Source organism: Sorghum bicolor, chromosome 3 (genome assembly GCF_000003195.3).
Source record: "Sorghum bicolor cultivar BTx623 chromosome 3, Sorghum_bicolor_NCBIv3, whole genome shotgun sequence".
Classification (NCBI taxonomy): domain Eukaryota; kingdom Viridiplantae; phylum Streptophyta; class Magnoliopsida; order Poales; family Poaceae; genus Sorghum; species Sorghum bicolor.
Genome location: NC_012872.2, coordinates 40,119,166 through 40,145,153, shown reverse-complemented (window position 1 = coordinate 40,145,153; position 25,988 = coordinate 40,119,166). Strand labels below are relative to the sequence as shown.

The 25,988-nt window shown below is 43.8% G+C and overlaps 1 pseudogene; it reads right to left on the bottom strand.

Annotated features, from left to right (window-relative positions):
• Window positions 1-23,813, bottom strand: part of LOC110433694 — an 88,135-nt pseudogene extending 64,322 nt beyond the window's left edge.

Here is a 25,988-nt window from a genome sequence, read left to right as displayed (position 1 = left end):
GTTCTGGAGTTTTGCATACGTTTTCAAAAATAAAGCTCTGAGTTCCCAGCTATGATACTCTCAAATCTCTCCATATATGGTATTTGTGGATCCTTACCAAAAATGTCACTTACCTATAACTAAGGGAATGTTTACGTGGAGCTCATAGGTGTGAAAAACATATCATACATATGTTGTCTAATCAAGCCATGGATCCAAAGGAACTCAGCATATAATTAAATCAAGATGTGCATGTGTGGTGGAGGGAATGATAGTAATGGTGAAAATATAAGTAATGATAAAACTTACTTCTCATTGCTCCTCATATTGCTATCTCTCCTCCTCTTTGATCTTTGCTTTGGGAGAACATGGGCTATCTTTTTCTTTTCTCTAATTTTTTTCAGGTGGGTAGTAAATACCCCTAACTCTACTGTTGGACACTGGTCCATTTTTCCGCTCAAGTGGGCATCTTTGTACCCCTAATTCTACTCCGGACACTTGTCCATTTTTACCTCTTGTCTCACTCTTTTTCTTTCTTTTTCGAGGTTCCGGGCACTTGCCCCTTTTTATTTCCTCGCATATTTTTGCATAACCCATGCCTCTTCTACATTGAATCTTTTTGGAGAGAGACAATAACAACACTTGGGACAATGAGTGATAATATTTTTAGCAATTTTAATAAATGGTGGTGGATGGTGTAGTAGATGTGTGCAAGTGAATATCTTAATTTAATCACATGAAAAGCTCTAAGGGTCTACACAGCTCGATCAAACTCAATGTGAATATAAGTAGCAAAAGATGTAGAAACTATAACAAGTATGGCTGTGGTAGGAATTTTTCATGCTAGGAACTCATCATGTGATTTGCAAGTTTTCAAAATAAATCTCCAGAACTTAGTGTAGTAGGAACAAGATAAATAGTAGCTCAAACTTTATATCATGTCCTTCTCTTACCTAGACTTTGGTTTTAGGTTCATGCTTCCAATAGGTAATAAATTTTAGTTTTAGTAATTCTTGGAGAACTCTAATTTGAAAGGTAGGTACTTGCAAGTAAGCAAACAGAGCAACTGGTCATCATTTCCATCATGCATCTTTTTAGTCTTTTTATTTTTCTAGAGATTAACACTTAGCAGATAAATAAAGCACACTTATCTACACACTCCTTTTGTTTTATTTTCATGTTTATAGAATGCAGTAAATTAAAGCAAGAAAATATTTATTGGGTTTTCTAAGTTTATTTTTTTTGAAATAAAACACTAAAACAGAACAGAATAAATAAGAGGAGCAAATAAAAACTTACTTGATAAATCGGGGAGGAACTCCCCCAAGCTGGATGTTGTTGTGTTGATCCTATTAAATGTTCCAGAATCGTATCATGGTGGTGATGTTGTCGTTCATCGTCGTGGTGTCTTGCCTCAGTTCTTGTACTGCAGCGGCATGGTCCTAGTTCCACTTTTGTTGTTGTTCCAGGGGTCGTCTTTGCTCTACTTGCGTATTCTGGATGTTGAGGAGGGTGTTGTCAGTACGGGTGAAGAAGACGCCGGCCTCTTGGTAGTAGTCGTTCGTGAAAACATAAAAGGCGTCGGAGTACCGTCTTGCATCAAATTGGGGCTGGGGCCTAGATCCTAAAGCTCCACATGGATCAGTGGAATACCTGCCCGTATGGAAAGGCGGGTTTGTCCACTGGTGATCTTGACCCTTCGGCCATGTCTCCTGTGTTGGCTCCTGCGGCTGAGCATGTCGAACCCATGGGTCCCGAAGGACTCGGGGGTTGTAGTCACAGTAATGCAGGTGCGCTGCTTCTTCTGGCCCGGGATCAGCTCCATACCAGGTGCATTCTTGATGGGTGGTCATCCTTTCAGATGCCACTCGCTATGGAGATCTCTGATTTACCGGTGTCACTGCAATCTCAATCAAATAATTTTGAACGACATAGAGGCCAAGGTTCGGGTTAGGTAACCGAATCTTGCCTTTATTATCATATAACATATATTTTGTTTTCCCCTCTTTTTTCAGCATCCGAGATTGCCTAAATGTGTCATAGCCATGATAAATTCGTAACTCGTCAATGAATTCCAATGACGAGTTTTCTAGCAAGTTAAGACTAGAAGCTAAACGAGTGATGAGTGAAGTACAACCGACAAGTCCCTGAAGACTAGGTATACTAAGCCAATGAGAAACCAAAAGAGTAACATGTGAAGTGGGTATTTTATTTATAGCAGCATATAGAAGTTGTAAATCTCCTACTCTTGCTTTTCTAATATCATCGCGATGGAAAAGATTGTACCCGAGCCATTTGTGGAACATCCTAAGAGTGGGTGTTCCATGTCGCTGGTTCGGGCTTGACTATAAAACTCATCCCAAGATATTTCTCTCTTGAACTGGTGTCTCTCAAAATTAGGCAAATCGGAGTCAATGTCCAAGATGAATCTTGAAGAGAAACCGAGATGGTTGCTCAATTCTCTCCAAGACAACATAATGCCCTGTTTGAACATCCGAAAAGCGATTCCCCCCTCATAATATTGCAAAGTGCAAAGAAATTCAAGGGTGAGAAGACGGGAACCCAGCTCAGTTATGTCCCAAAATTTGTCCATCCCACCATCTGGAAAACCAAGTCAAATTCAATATCCATACCTGTTTCTTGTAGTAGGATAGGATCAAGAGTGGGGGTGTGAATGAAATCCTTGTCCTTTAGCTGATGGAAAACTTCCTTCTCCCTGCGGGTCTTTAATCCAATGTCTCATATCTTGAGGAGGACCTTGACTTGTGTACCTGACAAAGATGACGGAGCTTGCGGGGGCGTCGGGTCGAAGCTCATCTCTGACTGGTGTGAGGAGTGTCGGGATGAACTCCTTGTACCTATACTTTTGAGGGTCTTGCCTACGTTCTTTACCTTCTTGAACATCCTGTAGACAATGGTTGACACAAACACAACTAGTGGAAAATGTTAAAGGTCAGCTGTCCGAAATATCAGTTGTCTAGGAGTTAGTTGTCCGGAACAAGTTTTAATTTTGGCGGCACTTCCCCCCATACAACTTTTAATTTTGCTTTGGACAACAGGGTCACTACTTAATAATGAACCTTGCTCTCTTGCTCAAAAACTACCAACCTCTCTTCCACTCTTCTCTTCCCCTCTACTCTCCTTCTCACTTCACTACTAGAGCTTCTCTTCTAGAAACCGAAAACTGAAGAGTGCGTGGGTTTTCTGGAATGCTTGTGTGATGGAGATGGAGGTAGGAGGTTGCAATTTATAGGAGGAAGGGGGGACAGGGTGGGCGCCCTCTGCAGGTGGGTGGGCACACACTTCTAATGGCTATCCTGGCTACCCTTTCTCTATTCCCTCCTTTGCTTAGTCTTTACGCCAAAAATTGATTCATGGGTGGTGGTTGGACGGTGGAAGTTGTCTGGTGAGTGGAGATATGTTGGTGGAACAAATAATGTGATGGGATGTGTGTGAGGTGTGGTGTATGACATGTGGGACCCAAGGAGTGTGGGTCATGCTTCTAGAAGGTAAATATAATTTAATACAAAAAAAACTATGAAAATTTGAAACTTATTGAAAATGAACATGGAAAATTATTTTTGTGCCTCCACAATAATTAATAAATGTGGGTTGTCACACACCATAAATATTATTTATATGGGGCTTTTGATTATTATAATAATGCTATGAATAAATATGACTAATGCACGAATTAATTGTGCAAGAATTTAAACGATGTGGATAAATACCGATTTACCTCCCGGCGAGGATTTGGGATTTTTAGGTCCACCAAGCTGGACCTCCAACTCTTTTAATCTTCTAAATTACCTTCCTCCGGAGATGGTGTCTCTAGTGTTTCTTCTTCAAGAACTTCCTTCACTGAGAGTCTCTCTCTGGTCTGGGCTTGAATGTGAAGTGTTCTTCTTGTCCGTTTATGTTGAACTTGATTTGTCCCTTCCCGATATCAATGTGGGCATTGACAGTGCTCAAAAATGGTCTTCCAAGGATGATGGACACTTTTGAGTCGGGACTCATGTCCAGTACCACGAAGTCTACTGGCACAATGAAATCTCTGATCTTGACTGGAATGTTTTCAGCGATGCCAATCGGGTGTCAAACTGATTGATCTGCTAGTTGCAGGCACATCGATGTTGGTTATAGGGTCGTATGCTCAAGCTTCTCACAGACTGATGCTGGCATCACACTGACACTTGCTCCGAGATCACAAAGTGCATTGTTGAAGTGTTGGTTTCCGATCGAGCAATCAGTGGTGGGACGTCCTAGATCCTTCTTCTTCCTTGGTGGTTTGTTGAGGATGTCCGCACTACATTCTTCTGTCACTTGATAACCTCAGTGGTGGGTAGTGGTCTCTTCTTGTTAAGAATATCTCTGATGTACTTTGCATATGTGGGTACCTGAATGGCATCAACTAGAGGTATGTTGACATATAATTTCTGAATGACCTCTACAAACTTACCAAACTGCTCATCCGACTGCAGTCCTCTATTTCTTCTGGGAAATGGCAAATAGTTGGTGTCGTAAAAATCTTTCCTCATTTCTGCAGTACTTGGTGGTTGTAGCAGATCTTCTGCTTCAACTAGGCTTTCTTCTTCTATCACTACTAGTTGCACTGGAGTTGATGTTCTCTGTTTCTCTTTTGGGTATGGGGGATCCCTGGTGGCTTTGCCTCCTCTAGCAGTTATGTTCTTTACCTGTTCAATGTTAGTGGCAACAGGCAATGCAACAGCTAGCTTTATTAATTTAAGCTCTACTCTTTTATTAAGAGTGTTTTGCTCATCAAAGGCGGTTAATAGAAAATCCATTTTATTGTGTATATCTTTTAGAGATGATTCATTTGTATCTAGCCTTTGTTTAACTTCATCATTAGTTTTAGTTTGTTGAGTAATTATCTCTTTTAATGAAAGTTGCTTGAAAGTGTTACCTGAATTCATACCTTTGCTATCGGGTTGACTTGAAGTGGGTTGATATTTATATGTTGTCTCAATGGCCCTTTGATCAATCCAATGGAGCAAAATTTCCATCTTGGTTGATAGTGCATTTACCTCTTCGGGTATTTCTTCAATTTGATGACAATGCTGAGCTTTATCTTAGAACTAGCTTTGGTTTTCTGCTATCTTGTCCAAAAGTATCTCTGCTTTTTCAATTGTAAGCTCCAAAAATGATCCTTTAGCAGATGCATCTAGGTACTCATGAGCCTTCTGGGTTAATCCATGGTAGAAGGTCTGCATGAGTAACCATTTGGCCATTCCATGATGAGGACAATCTGATATGTATCCTTGAAAACGCTCCCATGCTTCTGAAATAGTTTTTGTCTTCTGCTGTTAGAAACTGACAATATTTCCTCTTAAGGCAGCTGTTTTGCCTATAGAGAAAAACTTTGATAGAAAGGCATCTGACAAGTTCGTCCAGTTGTTAATGTTATCTTGATGGGTGTAGAACCACTTCCTTGCTTTCCCTTCTAGTGAGAATGGAAAGAGGCGAAGCAGTATGACGTCTTTGTCGACTCCGTTGATGCGGATTGTGCTTCCAATCTTTAAGAAATTCTGCAAGTGTGCACTAGCATCTTCATGTGCCTTTCCTCTGAATTGTATAGCTTGCACCAAATTGATGAGGCTTGACTTGAGCTCAAACTCGGGTGCTCCTTCTTCTACTTCAAATCTTAGACCAGTTGGAACGTTCTTAAGACTTGGAGTAGAAAATTCTTGCAAAGTCTTTTGTGCCATAGCTTCTGCAATTGGTAATTAGTTTCTTCTTTCTTTCTTGATTGCTTTGGTTCTGGTGATGAAGAGTTGAATGTACCAAAGTCAATCCTGATATACCCTGTATACAAATATAGACATAGAAAAACAATAGGGTGAACATGCCAAAGCAGAGGTGCCTTGTTATGATTTCTCACTTAGTAGCTATTTTATGCAATTATTTCTCCGTAGTCTACTCTAATATTTTTATGTGAATAACCTTGCCTGACTTCCTGACTTTCCTTACCGTTCTCCGGCAACGGCGCCAAAAATGCTTGTTGACACTTAGTCACACCACTTGGATACTAGGTTGTCATCCCTAGCATGGTGCCAGAGTGTACAAAGGTATTTATGAATATGGAGGCTCTCTAGAAAATAATCTATTCTATCCGCAAGCGCACAGATAAAATACATCATTGTAGCATTTCACCAGAAATAGTATTCCGGTATCGTTATTTTTATTTTGCTTAAGAGAACGGCGAAAGTGAAAACAAGGGTAAAATCTATCAAGGCATAGACTAGAGATAAACTTGCAAGAACATGATTACAAATGAGGAACTCATCACACAGTCACTTGCTCTAGCAGGGTGTAAGCCATAATAATAAAGATAATGAAATATAAGCTCATGGGTAAATAACACAGCGATTAGAAATAGACTACTCCATATAAATGTAAGGTGACGTCGGATTAGCTAGAGAATGGATTCTGAGTATCTACTATCTACTAAGTCACAATCTACACTAGTTATCTACAAGATCATATATAGCACAAAAGACTCTTTATTCATGTATAAGGAACATTGCTAAAGTAAATCAGAACATTGCAAGACTTACTCCGCAATACAAATTCTGCCTGTCCTATCAACGGAGGGTGGACTATGTAACACCCTAGGTGTTAAGCATGCACTTAGTCGTATCTCTTAATTCATAAGCATTCTCATCAAGCATGGCATAAGCATCACATCTCATGAGCACAATAATAATTCAAGTATGATTTTATGTGTTTTATTTTTATGTGAGTTAAATAGGTTAAAAATATTATGCTTGCTTCTAAATTTCTTGAAGTGCCCAAATTAGATTGAAATATGTGTTAGAAGAATTAAGAGTAATTTTGTGAAACTTTTGGAGCTATAGGAATTGAGAAATGGAATTTATACAAAAATCCCTAAAATGAATTTATTTAAAAACCAAGAACTAGTTTTAATCTGTGATTCAAATTCTATTTGGAATTTGACTTCACCTATTAAAGCAAAGTTGTAGGGAGTTTTATGAGGAGCAATTCTTCTTTTCACTCCAGCCTCCAAAAAAGATTTGTAAAAGCTTCAAAAGTCTTATTCAAACTTTTTGGAGAAAAGAAATTCAAAAAAAAGAAAAGGGGACAGGCGCTGCTGGGCCGACCCGCCTCCCTTTCGGCCCAGCCAGACAGCGCGGCCTGCTTCCCCTCCCCTCTCTCTCCTGCGCGCGGCACCCGCCTCGCTCCACCCGGCGCCGACCACGTGGCGGCCGTACGTCGGCGTCGTGGACGTGCCGCGGCCGATCGGCTTACCCCGGTCGGGACGGCACCCCGCGCCCCGACGTGCCATTCTGTCCCCCGCTCCTCTCTCTCTTCTTCCTCCCCGTGCGAGCAGCAGCAGCGGCCGCGGCGGCGCTCCGCCGCGCGCCATTGGCGCCGAAGCCCAGCTCCCAACTCTGGTCACCCACGCTCGATTAAACCCACCCCTAGCTCCGCCTCGACGAGCGCAATCTCGTGCGCACGCACTCGGCCGTCCGCGTCACGGTATTAGGTGAGATTTCACCGCCGCAACATGGTCGGAGCTCCGGCGAGGTCTCGGTCCACGCGAATCTTCCCTTTCCGACCCCCTTTCTATTCGTTTGTTTGCGCGTTGTGGTCGCCGTGCTCCCGCGAAACCTAAGCACCCCTCCGTTCGCGCTCTATTGGCCAGAGACGGCCGGACGCTGGTGAGCAGCGCCACCGAGCTCCTCCATACGCCATAGCTGTCGCTAGGGACCTCCTCCGTCGATGAGATCTAGCTCAACATGTTCGCCTCGAAGAGACGAAGCCGTAGGTGCCCTCCGCGCCACCGGAGACCTCACCGTCGGCGAGAGCCGGCCGGCCGAAGTCGGCCGGAGTGCTGCATGGCTGACCCGTGGGGACACAACCCCTAGGTCCCGCCTGTCAGCGCTTCTGCGGGTGTGGATCTGGGTAGATCTATCATTTTCCGTTGGTTTTCTTAAATAAAGGTTTTCCAGAAATTGATTTAAATGATGAAAAATCCATATCTTGAGATGCATGGCTCCAAAATTGATGAAATAAATTTTGATGTGTTCTATATTCTCAGATCTATAGTTTGGTGTGGTTGCATGTCATGTTTGAACAACGTTTCTGTACAAATATATTTGATCCATATTTTTGCTGAATTTGGAAAATACATAGTAATTAAAATATAGCTCAGAAAAATATGAAACTTGTTTTGTTGGCTATGCATGGGTGATTAGGCTCTGGGAAAAATATGGTACACATTATTTGCTGTATGAATTATTTTATGATGATTTAAATGCTTGCATGGCAGTGGTTTATGATTTTTAATAAATAATTGGTCATGCAATTAATCTGGAAATTTTTGTGGGTGTTTCTTATGATAATAAGTAAATTATAAAAATATGAAATCTTCTGTTTGACACTTACACAACAGTAGGATAATTATACTTAATTATATGGGTTAATCTTGTGATTTTTGTAGCTCAAAATAAATGTCCAAATTTTATGAGTATACTTTATGATTGATTAGTGGTCTTCTGTAATTTTTGCGGAATTTACTGATGAACATAAATGTATGCTACTTTTGTAGACCTAAAAGTGAATAAATAAATTATAAATTGTTATACATAGATTAAATGTAGAAAAAGGATGTTTGGTGTATCTTTGAAGCATCTTGTTAGCTTACTGGTTAACCATGAAGGTAACTTGTAGAGTAAAGTGCAATAGATGCTTAGTTGGATTGCTTGTTCTTGGATGATGTTGACTACCTTGTAAGAGTGACCACTTATATCATCTATGCATCATGACATGATCATCTGGTATCCACTTGCATAAGCATTTTCATCTCGGGCATCTCGCACTCCACTCATGAGCACACATGCATCATACAGGCTCGCAGGAGAAAGAGATGGGACCCGAGGAGCAAGAGGAGACCCAAGAGCAGGAACCTCTGGGAGGACCGGAGCCCGGAGAAGAGCTGCAAGAGTGCCCGGATCACAAGGCGAGCACGTTTGAGAAAGGCAAGCCCCAGAGCATTCTAAGTCTCCCTATTCTCGCTAACATAGATAATATATTATGCTTGTTCTACTATGTGCATTTAAGTGATAGGAATTGCTTGATACCGTTGATGCATAAGTACTCCTTGATATCACCACTTGTTTATCTGCCTTGTCCTATGTAGATAGGTACGGAGTCCGTGCTTAGTTTGCTTAGTCCGGTAGAAGTCGGGTGATTTCCTGTCACCTGCGAGATATAGGTGGATACCTGCTTGATTAAGCGGTGATTGCTTTGGGAAAGAATAACCATGTGTGGAAGGGAAATTGAGGCCGGGCAGGGTCTTATGGTGGGCTGACCGTAGTGCCCCTGCCTGTGTCGATTAAGGACCGATCGTTGACGGCCCTCTTGTCATGTTGAACGCATGCCCCACACTTAGCTGGAAGGATAAGTCGTTCCGACCGTGAAGCCGGAACACTATCCGGGCCGGGAGTCGAGCCGCCATGCGCTGTATTGGTGATGGTTGAGGAGAACGACGAGAGCGCGACGCGCAACCTTGGTATACCTTGGATACCTCGGTCGTCGGAACCGTCCTCGGGTACTAGCGGTGCCTGCCGAACCCGCGAATTGGTCCTGGATAGTGTAACACGGTGATCTGTAGCTCACTTGATCAGTGAGTGTGGTTTGTGTGGGGAATACCTCACCAGCTGGTTAGAAATCGATTCGAATCGCCATCGCTCCTGGATAGTGAGCACTTGACATGAGCCCTGTCCTCGTAGTAAGGACTATGAAACACTTGGGTTATAATGATAAATGATTTATGAATGCTATGATGAGGTACCATCATATTACTACATTTGTTTGTAATAGTGCAGGTGCAAACCTAGATAATAGGTAATGATACTTTGAACTTGAGCTAATTAAAAGAAGAAAGGTTTTCTTTAGGATATGTTTAGTGGAATAGTGCTTTTATGCAAAAGTCTCAGCTACCCCACTATATAGCCTTCATGATCCTTGAAGGGTCTTTATTTTTGGTTTAAGACGGGTAAGTCTAGCTGAGTATATTCTCGTACTCAGGGTTCTACTCCCATGTTGTTTTGCAGATGGTCAAATGTACTATGGTTATTGCATTCTCTGCTTGTACCCAGCCATGGGTGATGACTAGATCAAGGGCGATGGTCACTCTACCTCCTCTTTTGCTTTTGTGGGAATGACTGAACTATGGCACTGTATCAGACTAAGTATGTGTGTGTTATTTTCGAACTATGAAACTTCCGCTACTTGAGAACTTGGTTTGTAATAATTTTAAGAACTCCAATGTATTTTATGAATGTCGTAAACTGGATGTAAGTGTGAATGGTGACCGCTAAACTTATTACGATCTTGGCTGTATGTACGATATGTGGTTTGAAATCCTTCGAGGTTTCACAGACTACCGGGATTATATGGGCTTAAGCTCGATGGTTTGACTATGCAAATGGTCACTATTAGGCTTAATCTCTTATAATTTGGGCAGTTATGTTACAGCTGGCATCGGAGCAAGGATTAGCGAGTTACTGTTCATAAGTACGTTCTAAACTAAACTTAAACCGGTTTAATAAAAGATTATTATTAATTAATGATAATCAAGGTGTCAAACTAAGTTTTTGAAAAAAAATTATCTAGTGTGCCATGGTCATATCCTTTATGCCCAGTTAAGGACTTTAAGGTGGATAGTTAAGGGCTGACTTGGGGGTTAATGCATCATATTTCTATTTCGTCGCTCATACGGCATGCAATAGTATGAGTACCATTCATTTGAGTGGTAATGTATGGATTAATTCTTCCTCTACGCCTCGGTAAGTGGGAGCTGTGAGAGCATGATCGGATACACTGCCGACCTAGACAAGTGTGGTTATGGTGTTGTGTCATGCACACATGTTTGGTGTGCCTGGGAACAGTACCGCATGTTGGGAGATTCTGTTCTGTGAGGCGATGCCGTCACTAGGACGATGATGTGGGTAGTAACACGTCATATGCATGGACGGGGTGTCTATGTGTGTGGGGTGTATAGCTTTAACTTCTTGTTTTGCATAATCATACTGTGGTTGGGTTGAAATGAGTTTTCTGCAGGTACACTAACCACGTTCCAGCCTAGAACGTTAGTTACGTATGAGAGAACGTTGTGTGCCACCGCATATACCGATTAGTGTCAACTTTGTTTCTAAGTTTGTGAGATCCTAAGTCTGTGCATGCATCATATTCATTTCATATCATTGTTTACTTCACTCCCTTAAAGTAAATCTGTCCCAATTTTAATTAAGTTAATAAAAGGTACTCCTCAATCTTACCCAAGGTATTCCATTTGCAGCAGATGGCACGCACTAGGCTCACCGCTCGCAAGTCCACTGGTTGGCGGGCCCCTCGCCATCAGTTGGCAGCCAGGAGCTCGCGTCATAAGAGCAAGTTCTTGGAGGAGTTTGGGATGCCCACCTTGCTACGGAGGGTGCTCAGTTTTATGGGGTATCCCGAAGGAATGGAACCTCGCTACTATTGGAACAAGGAGCAGCTTGGTGACGGTACCCTGGTGGGGATCGAGGCAGTGGTCCCTACTAGTGGAGGTGACCCCGCCTGGGGCGGTTGGGTGTACGAGTCCCGAGGTACCACGCCTTTCCACGGTGCCAGTAGGGCAGCTTTCGCAGTTTTGAGGGACCTCATAGAGAGGTTTCCACAGGAGCTGGCGCACGCCTTCGCTAGGGTGTTTCCCCGGGGTGACCCCTACACTTCGGTGTGGGATCAATCCGAGGTGAATGCTTTAGAGAGGAGTGCGGATGAGGACCAGCACAGTGACAGCACAACTATGAGTGCTATGTACGCCTTGATGAAGACCTATGGGGGCCTGGAGCGTTGATTGGGGCGCTTGTCTGGGTCTCTTCTCATGGTTCAGGATGAGAAGCGTCAGCTGCAGCGTGAGTTTGACACTGAGGTTGAGAGGTTGCAGGCAAAGTTAGCCCACGTGACCCGAGAGAGGGATCAGGCGGTCTAGAAGAATAGTGAGCTAAGTCAGGACCTGCTTTCAGTGAGAGAGCAGAGGGACAGGGTGACTACTGCTAACAGGAACTGCGAGCGAATGCTAGTTCATGTGCTTGGTCAGAGGAATGAAGCCTGGCACGAGGAGGACACCCTGAGAGCCCGACAGCTAGAGCTTGAGCAGCAGCTAGCCAATGCCGAGGAGTACAATGAGAACCTGCATGAGGAGATCCACCAAATGCATAACCAGCTCCACCCTCACCACCTACCTGGAGCAGCCGAGTGAGACTCTAAGGATGAGATGGATGAGGGCCCAGAGATGGGGGCAGCTGCTAGTGGAGATGAGGACGAGGAGAGATGCTAGGGCTCTAGAGCTAGTCCTTCTTCTTTTGATGTTGTTGTTGCATGGCATGTCTTGTAATTTTGGATCCGGGCTGTGTAAAACTTCATGTGATGACGCTAAAAGTCCAGTGTATGTATGTCGGCAATTTTGGATGTATGTGAACCTTGTTGCTTGAATGTTATGTAATCTATAGTGATGTTGTGTGTGGATGATGAATTGTTGTGCCTCTTTTTATTGTGCGAATTTATTTCCTCGGTAAATTCAGTACAACATAATTCTACTCATGTCTATCGTTGGTGGCAAGTCCTAACGATTGTTATCATTGACGCATGCAGATGGTGCAAACACGTGGCGGGGGTAACAGCAACCCCGGTCTTGGAGCAGGTACTTCCGGAGGTGGGGCTCAATGGAATGAGGAAAGAGAACCATCACCGCCACCACCACCACCTCCTTCGTACACTACGGACGTGTTTTTCATGTAGTTTCTGGGGAGCCAGCGCAACATGGAACACATGCAGCGCAACATGGAAGAATCCCTGCGCAATATTGCTGACAATACCCGCCGTGGGGATAACCAGGGCGGCCGTGAAGCCAATCAGTACAGCTCTTTCAAGGACTTCATGGATACCAAACCACCAGTCTTCAAGGAGGCCTTAGAACCGCTCGAAGCAGATGAGTGGATCAACACCATGGAGCAAAAGTTCCGTCTTCTTCGGATGACTGAAGAACTTAAGGCTGAGTATGCGGCACATCAGTTGTAGGGACCTGCTGGGATTTGGTGGTCCCATCATCGTACCACCTACCCAGAGGGGACCCCAATCACCTGGAACCGCTTCACCACCGCTTTTTGGGGAAATTACATTCCTCCGGGTGTGGTGGAAATGAAGGTTGGGGGTTCATGAGGCTGTCGCAGGGAACAAAGTCTGTGAAGGAGTATCTACACACTTTCAACAATCTCGCTCGTTACGCCCCCGAGTATGTAAACACGGAAGCCAAGAAGATCGCTAGTTTCTAGAGAGGCTTGAGCCCGAAGATGTTGAAGACCATGGGTACAGGAGCCCGGGCTACCTTCAATGCTAACATCAGTGACTGTCTGACCTAGGAGAACAATAACAACAACTATAGTGCATCCAAGTCTCGTAAGAGGGCTTTTGAAGCCGGGTCATCTTAGTCTAGGGCACCGGTGGCAGGGCGACAGCAGTATCATCCTCCTGCCCCAAGTGCTAGGTTCCGACCGCCACAGAGAAGGAACACCGGGCCTCCCACACAGTAGAAGCCGTACAAGGTGGCAATAGCTCCTGCCAAGCCAAAAGCAGTTCAGGCTGCGGCACCTGCCGCCAACAACATGACCAAGGGGCCATGCTACAACTGCCACAAGATGGGGCACTTTGCTAAGGAATGTCCCTACCCCAAGAGGCAGCAGATGACCTACCTAGCTCGAGTGCACCATACCTCGATAGAGGAAATCCTGGAAGGAGAACCGGTAATAATTGGTATGTTTCCTGTCAACCAACACCTTGCAGTTGTTTTGTTTGATTCTGGATCATCGCATTCATTCATGAGCCAAGCATTTGCACAAAAGCATGACCAAACAGTTATATATCTGGGTTATGGCTATCGCATCAGCTTAGCAGGGGCAAATGTGTTGACAAATATAGTGGTCCAAGGGGTAACCTTGGATATAAGTGACCGGGTGTTTCGAGTAAAACTGGTAGTCATGCCTGGGTTAGTTTTGGATGTTATCATGGGCATGATCTGGATGAAAGAGTGGGATGCTGTCATAGATACTGGGAAGAGGGTGTTATCCCTCAGAGAACCTCAGGGCAGTGGATCTTTTCAAGTACCTCTGCCCCATCGCTTGGACTTTGCTAGCATCTCTTGTGCTACGCACATGGTTCCTCTACCACAGATCCCAATAGTCTGTGAGTTCCCTGATGTTTTTCTTGAGGAATTGCCAGGACTTCCCCTAGATAGGGAAGTAGAGTTCGCAATAGAGTTGATACCAGGTACCGCACCAATATCTAGAAGGCCGTACCGGATGCCGCCTAATGAACTCGCTGAGTTGAAGAATCAGCTGAAGGAGTTACTGGATAAAGGGTTTATCCGCCTAAGTTCATCGGAATGGGGTTGTCCGGTGTTGTTTGTGAAAAAGAAGTATCAATCGCTATGCATGTGCGTGGACTATCGTCCACTCAATGCGGTAACAATCAAGAATAAGTATCCATTGCCAAGGATTGATATCCTGTTTGATCAGTTGTCCAAAGCCAGAGTGTTTTCCAAGATAGATTTAAGGTCTGGGTATCACCAAATCAAGATCCGTCCGCAAGATATCCCGAAGACTGCTTTTTCCACCAGATATGGGTTCTACGAGTATCTTGTCATGTCCTTCGGGTTGACAAATGCTCCTGCATACTTCATGTATCTGATGAATTCGGTCTTTATGCCAGAGTTAGACAAGTTTGTTGTGGTGTTCATCAACGACATTCTGGTTTATTCTGAGAATGAGCAAGATCACGCCGAGCATCTAAGAGTCGTGCTAACACGACTACGAGAGCATCAGTTGTATGCAAAGTTTAGCAAGTGTGAGTTCTGGCTGAAGAGAGTTCCTTTCCTAGGGCATATTCTGTCTGAAGAAGGGATTGCTATGGATCCGTAAAAGGTACAGGAAGTTATGGACTGGAAGGCACCAACTTCTGTCTCGAAAGTTCGAAGCTTTCTTGGCCTAGCCGGGTATTACCGTCGTTTCATACCCGACTTTTCCAAGATTGCTAAGCCAATGACCAGTTTGCTGCAGAAGGATCATAAGTTTGTCTGGACGGAAGGGTGTGAGATAGCCTTCCGCACTTTGCAAAAGTTACTAACCACCGCTCCCGTTTTAGCGCAACCCAATATCGAGAAGCCTTTTGATGTGTTTTGCAACGCATCGAAAAGTGGCTTGGGATGTGTGCTGATGCAAGATGGCAGAGTAATAGCTTACGCTTCACGACAGTTAAGGAAGCACGAAGTCAATTACCCAACTAACGACCTCAAGTTAGCAGCAGTAGTGCACGCTTTGAAGATCTGGAGGCACTATTTACTAGGAAATAAGTGTCATATCTACACCGATCATAAAAGTCTGAAGTACATCTTCACTCAGTCTGAGCTGAATATGAGACAGCGAAGATGGTTGGAGCTGATCAAGGATTACGATCTGGAAGTCCATTATCATCCGGGCAAGGCTAATGTGGTAGCAGATGCTTTGAGTCGCAAACCGCACTATCAAGTGGTTCAACCGTTGTTTGAGGATGGGTTCAATCTCATGCATCCTGAAGTCTTATGTCACATAGAGCTCAGTTGTTCACTTGAAAGCCAAGTCATCGAGGGTCAGAAAACAGACAAGGATATTTTCCACATCAAAGAAAAGATCAAAAACGACCCAAAGACTCAATTCAGAGTTGATGAAAAAGGGGTATTGTGGTTTCAGCACCGGCTGGTAGTTCCGAGGAATCGAGAATTGAAGAACCGCATCATGGATGAAGCACATCTCTCCAAGCTTTCTATTCATCCTGGCAGTAGTAAGATGTATCAAGACCTAAGATCTCACTTTTGGTGGACTAAAATGAAGAAAGAAATAGCAGCATATGTGGCCCGTTGTGACACATGTTGCAGAGTCAAGGCTATACATATGAAACCTGCAGGTCTGTCGCAACCATTGTCAGTTCCAGAGTGGAAATGGGAAGAGGTCAGTATGGACATTATTACAGGTTTACCGACAACACGAAAGGGGAATGACTCGATTTGAGTAATCATAGATTGATTGACCAAGTCGGCTCATTTCATTCCTATTAAGACTCGCTACAGACCTCCCGAGTATGCTGACCTATATCTAGCTGAGATTGTTAAGTTGCATGGTATTCCCAAGACCATCATATCAGATAGAGGACCACAGTTCACCGCTCATTTCTGGGGGCGAATGCATAAGAGCTTGGGGACTAGTCTGATAAGAAGCACAGCGTATCATCCCCAAACCTCGGGTCAAACGGAAAGACTCAATAAAGTGCTCGAAGATATGTTGAGAGCATGCGTGTTATCATCCAAGGGATCATGGGAATCATGGTTACCCCTGGCTGAGTTCTCATACAATAATAGCCATCAAGAGAGTATCAAGATGGCCCCGTTCGAAGCGTTGTATGGTCGTAAGTGTAGGACTCCGTTAAACTAGGTCGAAACTGGTGAAAGGAGATACTATGGCATCGACTTCGTAAACGAGGCTGAGAAAAAGGTGCAAATCATACAACAACATATGCAGGCGGCACAATCGCGACAAAAGAGTTATGCCGATAAGAGGAGAAGGCCACTTGAATTCAATGTGGGTGACTATGTTTACCTCAAGGTTACGCCTGTAACAGAACCGTCCAATTTTTAAGAATTCAAGTGAATTAGCGACCACGGAGGCCGGTAGTCCGACAAAATCTCAAAAGACCTCAATTCATCCAACATACAACCAAGATCGTACATGATCAAGCATCACCATCACAGATTACAACATTCATCACAGAACATAGTTTTACATCACATCAGAGTTATATTGGTTATTACAAACCACAGCAGTAGCGGAAACAAAGTAGTTTTGAAACAACACCAACTCAGTTTATAATACATGCCAGTTCCATGGTCAAGTCCCAACAAAAGCACAACTGAAGATAAAGGAGGTGATCACGCCCATGATCTATTCATCATCCGCAGCCGGGTGATGACATTCAGCACAGTAGCCGTGGTAAACGACATCATCTGCAATAGGGGTAAATGAAACCCTGAGTACGAGAATGTACTCAGCTAGACTTACCCGTCATAAATCAAAATAAAGTGACACCAAGGAGTATGTAAGGCTGATCTTTGTGGACTGGTTTGACTCACCTTTTGCATAAAAGTCTTTGTTGTAAATAACTCATTTATCATATTTCAGCAGCAAGTTCATTACTTAGCAACTATCCACTAGGTTAGCACCTGTTCTAAGCATACACTTGTATATTTAAGCATTACAATAATAACCATATCCATATTTTCACATAGCTATCATCATTCTCATCATAACCATTATGTTTATTTAGTGAATTCTACATTGCCGCTGCCCAAGTCAAGTTCTCACTATCCGAGAGAGACGGTGATTCGAATCGATTCCTATCCAGCTGGAGGGGTATTCCTAACACTCACCCAAGCATACTTCATGACGGCAGCTCAGATCACCTTTAGCACAACTCCGGACCAATTCGCGGGTCCGTACGGCGCCGCACCCCCAGGGACCGCCAATCTGCCAGGGTCAGGACTCTAACCTGACACCTTGGTCTTACGCCATTGACTCCCCTCACTTCCTTACTACCAACCGGGGTGCGCACTTTAACCAGATCGGGGTATCCGGCCGGAGTTGCACTCGTAGGCTTCGCGGTCGGAACGACTTATCCGGCCAACTAAGTGATAGGCATGCGTTCAACATGACACGGGGACGTACAGCGATTCGGTCCTTAAACGACACAGATTCACACCCAAGACCTCCATGCCTTGTTGCTGCACTATCGTTATCCCGCCCGGTCTCAAGTTCATTGTTAATACATGGTTATTTTCACGATAGCAAATATAGCCAACCGTGATCATCATCCACCTAACTCTCGCAGGTGACAGGAAATCACCCGGCTTCTACCGAGCTAAGCATGGCTAAGCATTACTTCAATACTGGACCTACTTTGGTGAGGTATGAGGTGGACAAGGTAGTCATTATGCAGCAAAGGTGTCATATCAACGCCTACCACTTAATGCAAGAAATATATAACCATAGTCAATTGATAGCTGAACACAAATAATAAAATAGTAGGAGGCTTATAATGCTCCGGGGCTTGCCTTCGACGTAAGTAGAGGGACGATGGTCAGGGCACTCCGGCAAGTCCTCCTCCTCCTTAGCTCCTTGAGGTAGCTCCCCTTGCTGTCCTTCCGACTCCGGCAGCTCGAACTCCAACACTGTCACGCCCTTGGGTACACCTATGGATGCATGACAAGGAGATGAATATAGAGAATGCACATATGATGCATGATGTCATGATGAAGAGCCAAAGGGACATAAACAAGGTAAACATGAGCATAAACTGCTAAGAGTAAGTGAATCATAGAATAACAAGTAGATGCATACTTCTTCTCTGGTAGGGAGACTAACTAGACAAGTTAAACAAATCCTAGCTACTCCTACTCTGTCACTGGTTTGGAAGACAACCAAGCTGTCACAAGTTTCAGCTATAACTTAAGCATCGGTTGGCCAAACTAAGTAAGTAAATACTTTCTGGAAAGCTTAACAAATTGTATACAATTCACTTTTAGACATACTAGCCAGATTCCCAACTGAAATATGCTAAATCCTACAAAGTTGGCTGGCTGCTCTGGAAAATCCAGAGAGCAAGCACTTTGCAGCAGCTACTTGCAACATGCATAACATTCAAACTACTCAACCAAATGTCATGAAATTTGGACACGAAGTAGACCATTAAGTTAGCTACAAGTTTGTTGAAGACAAGCGTCCCAGAAAACATCATCTTCAAATAGTTCTTAATCATTTGCTATCAGCTGTACAGAAATGCTCTAGGAAAGGCATAAATAACAAAAATAATATTTTGCACATATTGAGAATGTATCAAAGGGATAATCCAATTGCACCAGTAGGTAGAGAATATCTAAGAAACACCAGAAAACATCATGGCAAGGTCTAAACTCATTTCTATCATCACCTTTTCCATTTATTTAATTATTAAAGTGATTTAATGAACATGCATTTCAAGTGTTCCAAAAATCCTAAGAAAATTACAGCAGGCTACTTATGCTAATATAAGATCACTGTAAAATTTTGAGGACACTTGCACATACATATTGTGAGGTATAAAAATAACAAGCTAGTATAGGCATGCAAGGCATAAATGTGAAACCTCATCAAAAAGTGTCAAACAACAGATTTCAGATTTTTCCTAGCTTTGCCTACACATAAGCACAACACTCAGCAAGTTTCATCACAAAAGGTGCTATAACTTATTTATTAAAAATATCACAAGAAACTCCTATTTAAGCAAGAATTATTTTTAACTCCTCAACCAGGCTTCCAAAACTCATGATCAATTTATCAGAGCTTATTCATAACATAAGTAACAACACCCTAAATTTGCATGGCCAGCTGATCAATAGATTTCAAGATATAATTACCCACTAAAAATCCAAGATTAAATTATATCTATTTATTTCTGCAAAAACATGGCATGTTTCATATTTTTATTAAAAACTAGACTCCTAATGGAACCTAGCAAAATTAGAATCACTTCATTTGGATCTATACAACTCAAGATATGAATTTTACAAAAACAGCATTGGCTCTGCAAAACAATGAACCAGAGGGGGCGTGAGACAGAGAGGCTGACACCCGGGACCCGCGCGTCAGTGAGACAGTGACAGGGGAGAAGCTCGTCGCCGGCGAAGCTCAACGACGATGAGGTCTCGGCCGGATCCAAGGGCATCTACGTGTTCCTCTCATCAAGGCGACTCTGTTGACCTACTTTACCCGCGCTCTACTGGACCCTAAGGTGCTCGCCGTCGGAAATGGCGGAGCGGCGGCGCTGCGCGGCGTTACGCCGGCGGATCCAGGCAATGGCGACGTGGTAGATGTTCACGCCGAGCATCAGTGAACCAAGGGGAAGCGATAGGAACAAGAATGAAGGAAAATGGTGGAGCAGAGAGGCCTGGCCACGTTGCCGGTGAGCTCGGGCGGAACTCCGGCGAGGGAGAACTGCTCGGAGCTCGGCAATGCCGCCTTACCCGTGCTCGACCGTGGCCAAGGAGGTGACGTCGAGGTAGAGGACGTCGAGGCGGAGCTCTGGGCGGGTTGGCTTGGCCGGAGGCGCGGTGAAACGGCCGGAGAAGCTCGCCGAAACGCGGCGGAGCTCACCGAGGCGATGGCGGAGCGAAATGGAAGGCGCTGAGCGAGTGGAGGGCGCGTCTGAGGCGTCCACTCGGTGCGTGGCGTCTTGTGGACGACGTCGGGGCTGACAGGCGGGATCGCCGTCGACGTACGGTCGACAGGTGGCCGGACACGCGGCGGTGGACGGTTTCTGTCCAAACTGAATCGGGCGATTCAGTCGCCATGGCCAGTGACTGAATCTCGAAGTTCGTCGACGTTTTACTCTCCGCTCACTCAGTGGTTTTGGCTAGGATTTGATCCTCTGGACAGAGCTACACGAGTTCTACAACTTTGATTACAAGATCAAAGCCTACTCGGTCTGGATTTCAAACTACAAAGCTCCCAATCACCCTATGTCAAAACTGTGTGATTCCAGACTTAGCGAAATTTGGCTAAGTGTGAAATCAGCCTTGATTTTTGGCTTGTGAGTGAATTTTGGAAGTGTTCCAAGCTTTTTCATAAAAAGTTATCAACATAACTTTTATAGCTTATAAAATTCTCTACAACTTTGTTTTAGGTGTCAAGGACATGCAAGGTTTCTAACACCAGTTTCATAAAACATCTTTGAAAAGAGGTCTAGGGGGTCAAAAGGTCATTCTAGGGTTAACCATGACTTAGGGGTGTTTTTGGACAAAACCTTCAACATGAACTTGGTTCAAAATGATGTTCTAAACATGATTAAAGTAATTTTGAAGACAATGTACAATTGTTTGCATTGGCTACCCCTTACAGTCACTCAATTCAAGTCACACAAGCAATCTACTCACACATGGTATACATGGGATGACATGTGATCATGATGGATGCTTATGAATGAGCATGATGATGCTTATGTTGATGCAATGATCATGGTTAACATGCAAGCTAACACTAGGAGTATTACAGCCCTCCCCCTTACAAAAATCTCGTCCTGAGATTTGAAAGACGTACCATTTTTCGTGGAATGAGGGATAAGTTACTTGTAAATAGTCTTCCCTTTCCCAAGTGGCATATCTCTCATTTTGACGGTTCCACAAAACTCTAAAAAGTTTGATCACTCTCCCACGAGTAACCCTTTCCTTGACATCAAGAACTTGCACAGGCTTTTCTTCATAAGATAGGTCGGACTGCAACTTGATATCTCTTGTTTCAACTCTCTCTTCGGGCACACGAAGACACTTCTTAAGTTCAGATACGTGGAACACGGGGAAAATAGCTCTCATTTCGGGAGGTAGTTGTACTTTGTAAGCTACCTTGCCACTCTTCTCGATGATTTGGTAGGGACCCACATACCTAGGGGCAAGATTTCTTTTAACACCAAAGCGATTTACCCCCTTCATGGGTGATACTTTTATGTACACAAAGTCACCTACTTCGAACTCGATTGGCTTTCTTCTTCGGTCAGCATAGCTTTTCTGTCTAGCCTGGGCAGCTCTCATGTGTTGCTGGATAATGAGAACTTGCTTTTCGGCTTCCTTAACAAAGTCAATTCCGTAGTACCTCCTTCACCAGGTTCAACCCAGTTTAGAGGAGTTCTACACTTGCGGCCATAAAAAGCTTCGAAAGGGGCCATTTGGATACTTTCTTGATAACTATTATTGTAAGAGAATTCAGCTAACGGTAGCCATTTCTCCCTTGAACCCTTGGAAGATATAACACATGCCCTCAACATATCCTCTAGGATTTGATTCACGCGCTCAATCTGACCGGAGGTTTGAGGGTGGTAGGCTGAACTGCGAACTAATTTTATACCAAGGAGTGAATGCAGATGCTCCCAAAAGCGAGCAGTGAACTGAGGACCTCTATCAAAAATAATAGTGCGAGGCAATCCGTGCAATTTAACTATCTGAGAGAAGTACAACTTAGCATAGTCGGATGGTCGGTATGTAGAGTGTACAGGAATAAAATGAGCTGACTTGGTCAAACGGTCAACAATCACCCATATGGAATTGTGTCCTTTTTAGTAAGGGGAAGTCCAACAATGAAATCCATGCTGATTTCTTCCCACTTCCAACCTGGAATCGACAAAGGTTGCAATAAACCTGCAGGTTTGAGGTGAACTGCCTTTACTCTGCAGCAAGTATCACACCTAGCAACATAAGGTGCTATCTCTTTCTTCATTTTGGTCCACCAGAAACGAGGTCTCAAATCTTGGTACATTTTGCTACTACCTGGATGAATGGACAACTTGGAAGAATGAGCTTCTTCTAGAATTTTGTTGCGTAGGTCACGGTCTTTGGGTACAACTAGTCGATTGTCAAACCACAGTACACCCTTCTCATCTACCCTGAAATGCTTGGTGTCTTGCTCTTGCATTTTTCTTTTGATATGAAAAATACCAGGATCAGATTTTTGGAGCTCTATGATTTGACTTTCTAACGAGCAACTGACTATGATGTTGTGCAGGACCACAGGATGCAATAAATTGAAGCCTTCCTCTAGGAGAGGTCTAACATGTTGTTTCCGACTGAGAGCATCAGCTACAACATTGGCTTTGCCTGGATGATAGTGCACTTCTAAATTGTAGTCTTTTATCAATTCCAGCCACCTTCTTTGTCTCATATTCAGCTCGGGTTGTGTGAAGATATATTTGAGGCTCTTATGGTCAGTATAAATGTGACAAAGATTACCCAACAGATAATGTCTTCAGAGTTTCAATGCATGTACAACTGCTGCTAACTCTAGATCATGAGTAGGGTAGTTGGCTTCATGTTTCCTCAGCTGCCGAGAAGCATAGGCAATAACTCGGCCTTCTTGCATAAGCACACAACCTAGGCCAGTGCCTGATGCATCACAAAAGACATCAAATGGCTTTTCAATGTCAGGCTGTGCCAGAACAGGAGCTGTGGTCAGCAAATGGCGTAAAGTGGTGAAAGCAACTTCACACTCCTCGGACCACACAAACTTCACATCTTTTTGCAATAGCTTGGTCATAGGCTTAGCTATTTTAGAAAAGTCTGGAATAAAGCGCCGATAATATCTAGCTAGACCGAGAAAACTCCGGATTTCGTGCACTGAAGTCGGGGCCTTCCAGTCTAGAACCTCCTGCACCTTTGACGGGTCAACAGAAATACCCTCTTCGGATAAAATATGGCCTAAGAAAGGCACTTTCTTCAGCCAAAACTCACACTTGCTGAACTTGGCATAGAGCTGATGTTCTCGCAATCTAGTGAGTACAATCCGAAGGTGCTTCTCATGTTCTTGTGCATTTTTAGAATACACCAATATATCATCGATGAACACCACCACAAACTTATCCAGTTCAGGCATGAACACTGAATTCATCAGGTACATGAAATGAGCAGGGGCATTAGTCAGACCAAAGGACATGACTAAATACTCATACAACCCATACCTGGTAGAGAAAGCCGTTTTAGGAATGTCTTCAGGTCAGATCTTGATTTGATGATATCCAGATCTCAGATCAATTTTGGAGAATACTTTGGCCTTGGGTAATTGATCGAACAGGATATCAATACGAGGCAAGGGATAATTGTTCTGATGATATCCAGATCTCAGATCAAAAGACCTCGATTCATCCAACATACAACCAAGATCGTACATGATCAAGCATCACCATCACAGATTACAACATTCATCACAGAACATAGTTTTACATCACATCAGAGTTATATTGGTTATTACAAACCATAGCAGTAGCGGAAACAAAGTAGTTTTGAAACAACACCAACTCAGTTTATAATACATGCCAGTTCCATGGTCAAGTCCCAACAAAAGCACAACTGAAGATAAAGGAGGTGATCACGCCCATGATCTATTCATCATCCGCAGCCGGGTGATGACATTTAGCACAGTAGCCGTGGTAAACGACATCATCTGCAACAGGGGTAAATGAAACCCTGAGTACGAGAATGTACTCAGCTAGACTTACCCGTCATAAATCAAAATAAAGTGACACCAAGGAGTATGCAAGGCTGATCTTTGTGGACTGGTTTGACTCACCTTTTGCATAAAAGTCTTTGTTGTAAATAACTCATTTATCATATTTCAGCAGCAAGTTCATTACTTAGCAACTATCCACTAGGTTAGCACCTGTTCTAAGCATACACTTGTATATTTAAGCATTACAACAATAACCATATCCAGATTTTCACATAGCTATCATCATTCTCATCATAACCATTATGTTTATTTAGTGAATTCTACGTTGCCGCTGCCCAAGTCAAGTTCTCACTATCCGAGAGAGACGGTGATTCAAATCGATTCCTATCCAGCTGGAGGGGTATTCCTAACACTCACCCAAGCATACTTCATGACGGCAGCTCGGATCACCTTTAGCACAACTCCGGACCAATTCGCGGGTCCGTACGGCGCCGCACCCCCAGGGACCGCCAATCTGCCAGGGTCAGGACTCTAACCTGACACCTCGGTCTTACGCCATTGACTCCCCGCACATCCTTACTACCAACCAGGGTGCGCACTTTAACCAGATCGGGGTATCCGGCCGGAGTTGCACTCGTAGGCTTCGCGGTCGGAACGACTTATCCGGCCAACTAAGTGATAGGCATGCGTTCAACATGACACGGGGACGTACAGCGATTCGGTCCTTAAACGACACAGACGGGGATAGATTCACACCCAAGACCTCCATGCCTTGTTGCTGCACTATTGTCATCCTGCCCGGTCTCAAGTTCATTGTTAATACATGGTTATTTCCACGATAGCAAATATAACCAACCGTGATCATCATCCACCTAACTCTCGCAGGTGACACGAAATCACCCGGCTTCTACCGAGCTAAGCATGGCTAAGCATTACTTCGATCCTGGACCTACTTTGGTGAGGTATGAGGTGGACAAGGTAGTCATTATACAGCAAAGGTGTCATATCAACGCCTACCACTTAATGCAAGAAATATATAACCATAGTCAATTGATAGCTGAACACAAATAATAAAATAGTAGGAGGCTTATAATGCTCCGGGGCTTGCCTTCGACGTAAGTAGAGGGACGATGGTCAGGGCACTCCGGCAAGTCCTCCTCCTCCTCAGCTCCTTGAGGTAGCTACCCTGCTGTCCTTCCGACTCCGGCAGCTCGAACTCCAACACTGTCACGCCCTTGGGTACACCTATGGATGCATGACAAGGAGATGAATATAGAGAATGCACATATGATGCATGATGTCATGATGAAGAGCCGAAGGGACATAAACAAGGTAAACATGAGCATAAACTGCTAAGAGTAAGTGAATCATAGAATAACAAGTAAATGCATACTTTTTCTCTGGTAGGGAGACTAACTAGACAAGTTAAACAAATCCTAGCTACTCCCACTCTGTCACTGGTTTGGTAGACAACCAACCTGTCACAAGTTTCAGCTATAACTTAAGTATCGTTGGCCAAACTAAGTAAGTAAACACTTTCTGGAAAGCTTAACAAATTTTCTACAATTCACCTTTAGACATCCTAGACAGATTCCCAACCGAAATATGATAAATCCTACAAAGTTGGCTGGCTGCTCTGGAAAATCCAGAGAGCAAGCACTTTGCAGCAGCTAATTGCAACATGCATACCTTTCAAACTACTCAACCAAATGTCATGAAATTTGGACAGGAAGTAGATCATTAAGTTAGCTACAAGTTTCTTGTATACAAGTGTCCCAGAAAACATCATCTTCAAATAGTTCTTAATCATTTGCTAGCAGCTGTACAGAAATGCTCTAGGAAAGGCATAAATAGCAAAAATAATATTTTGCACATATT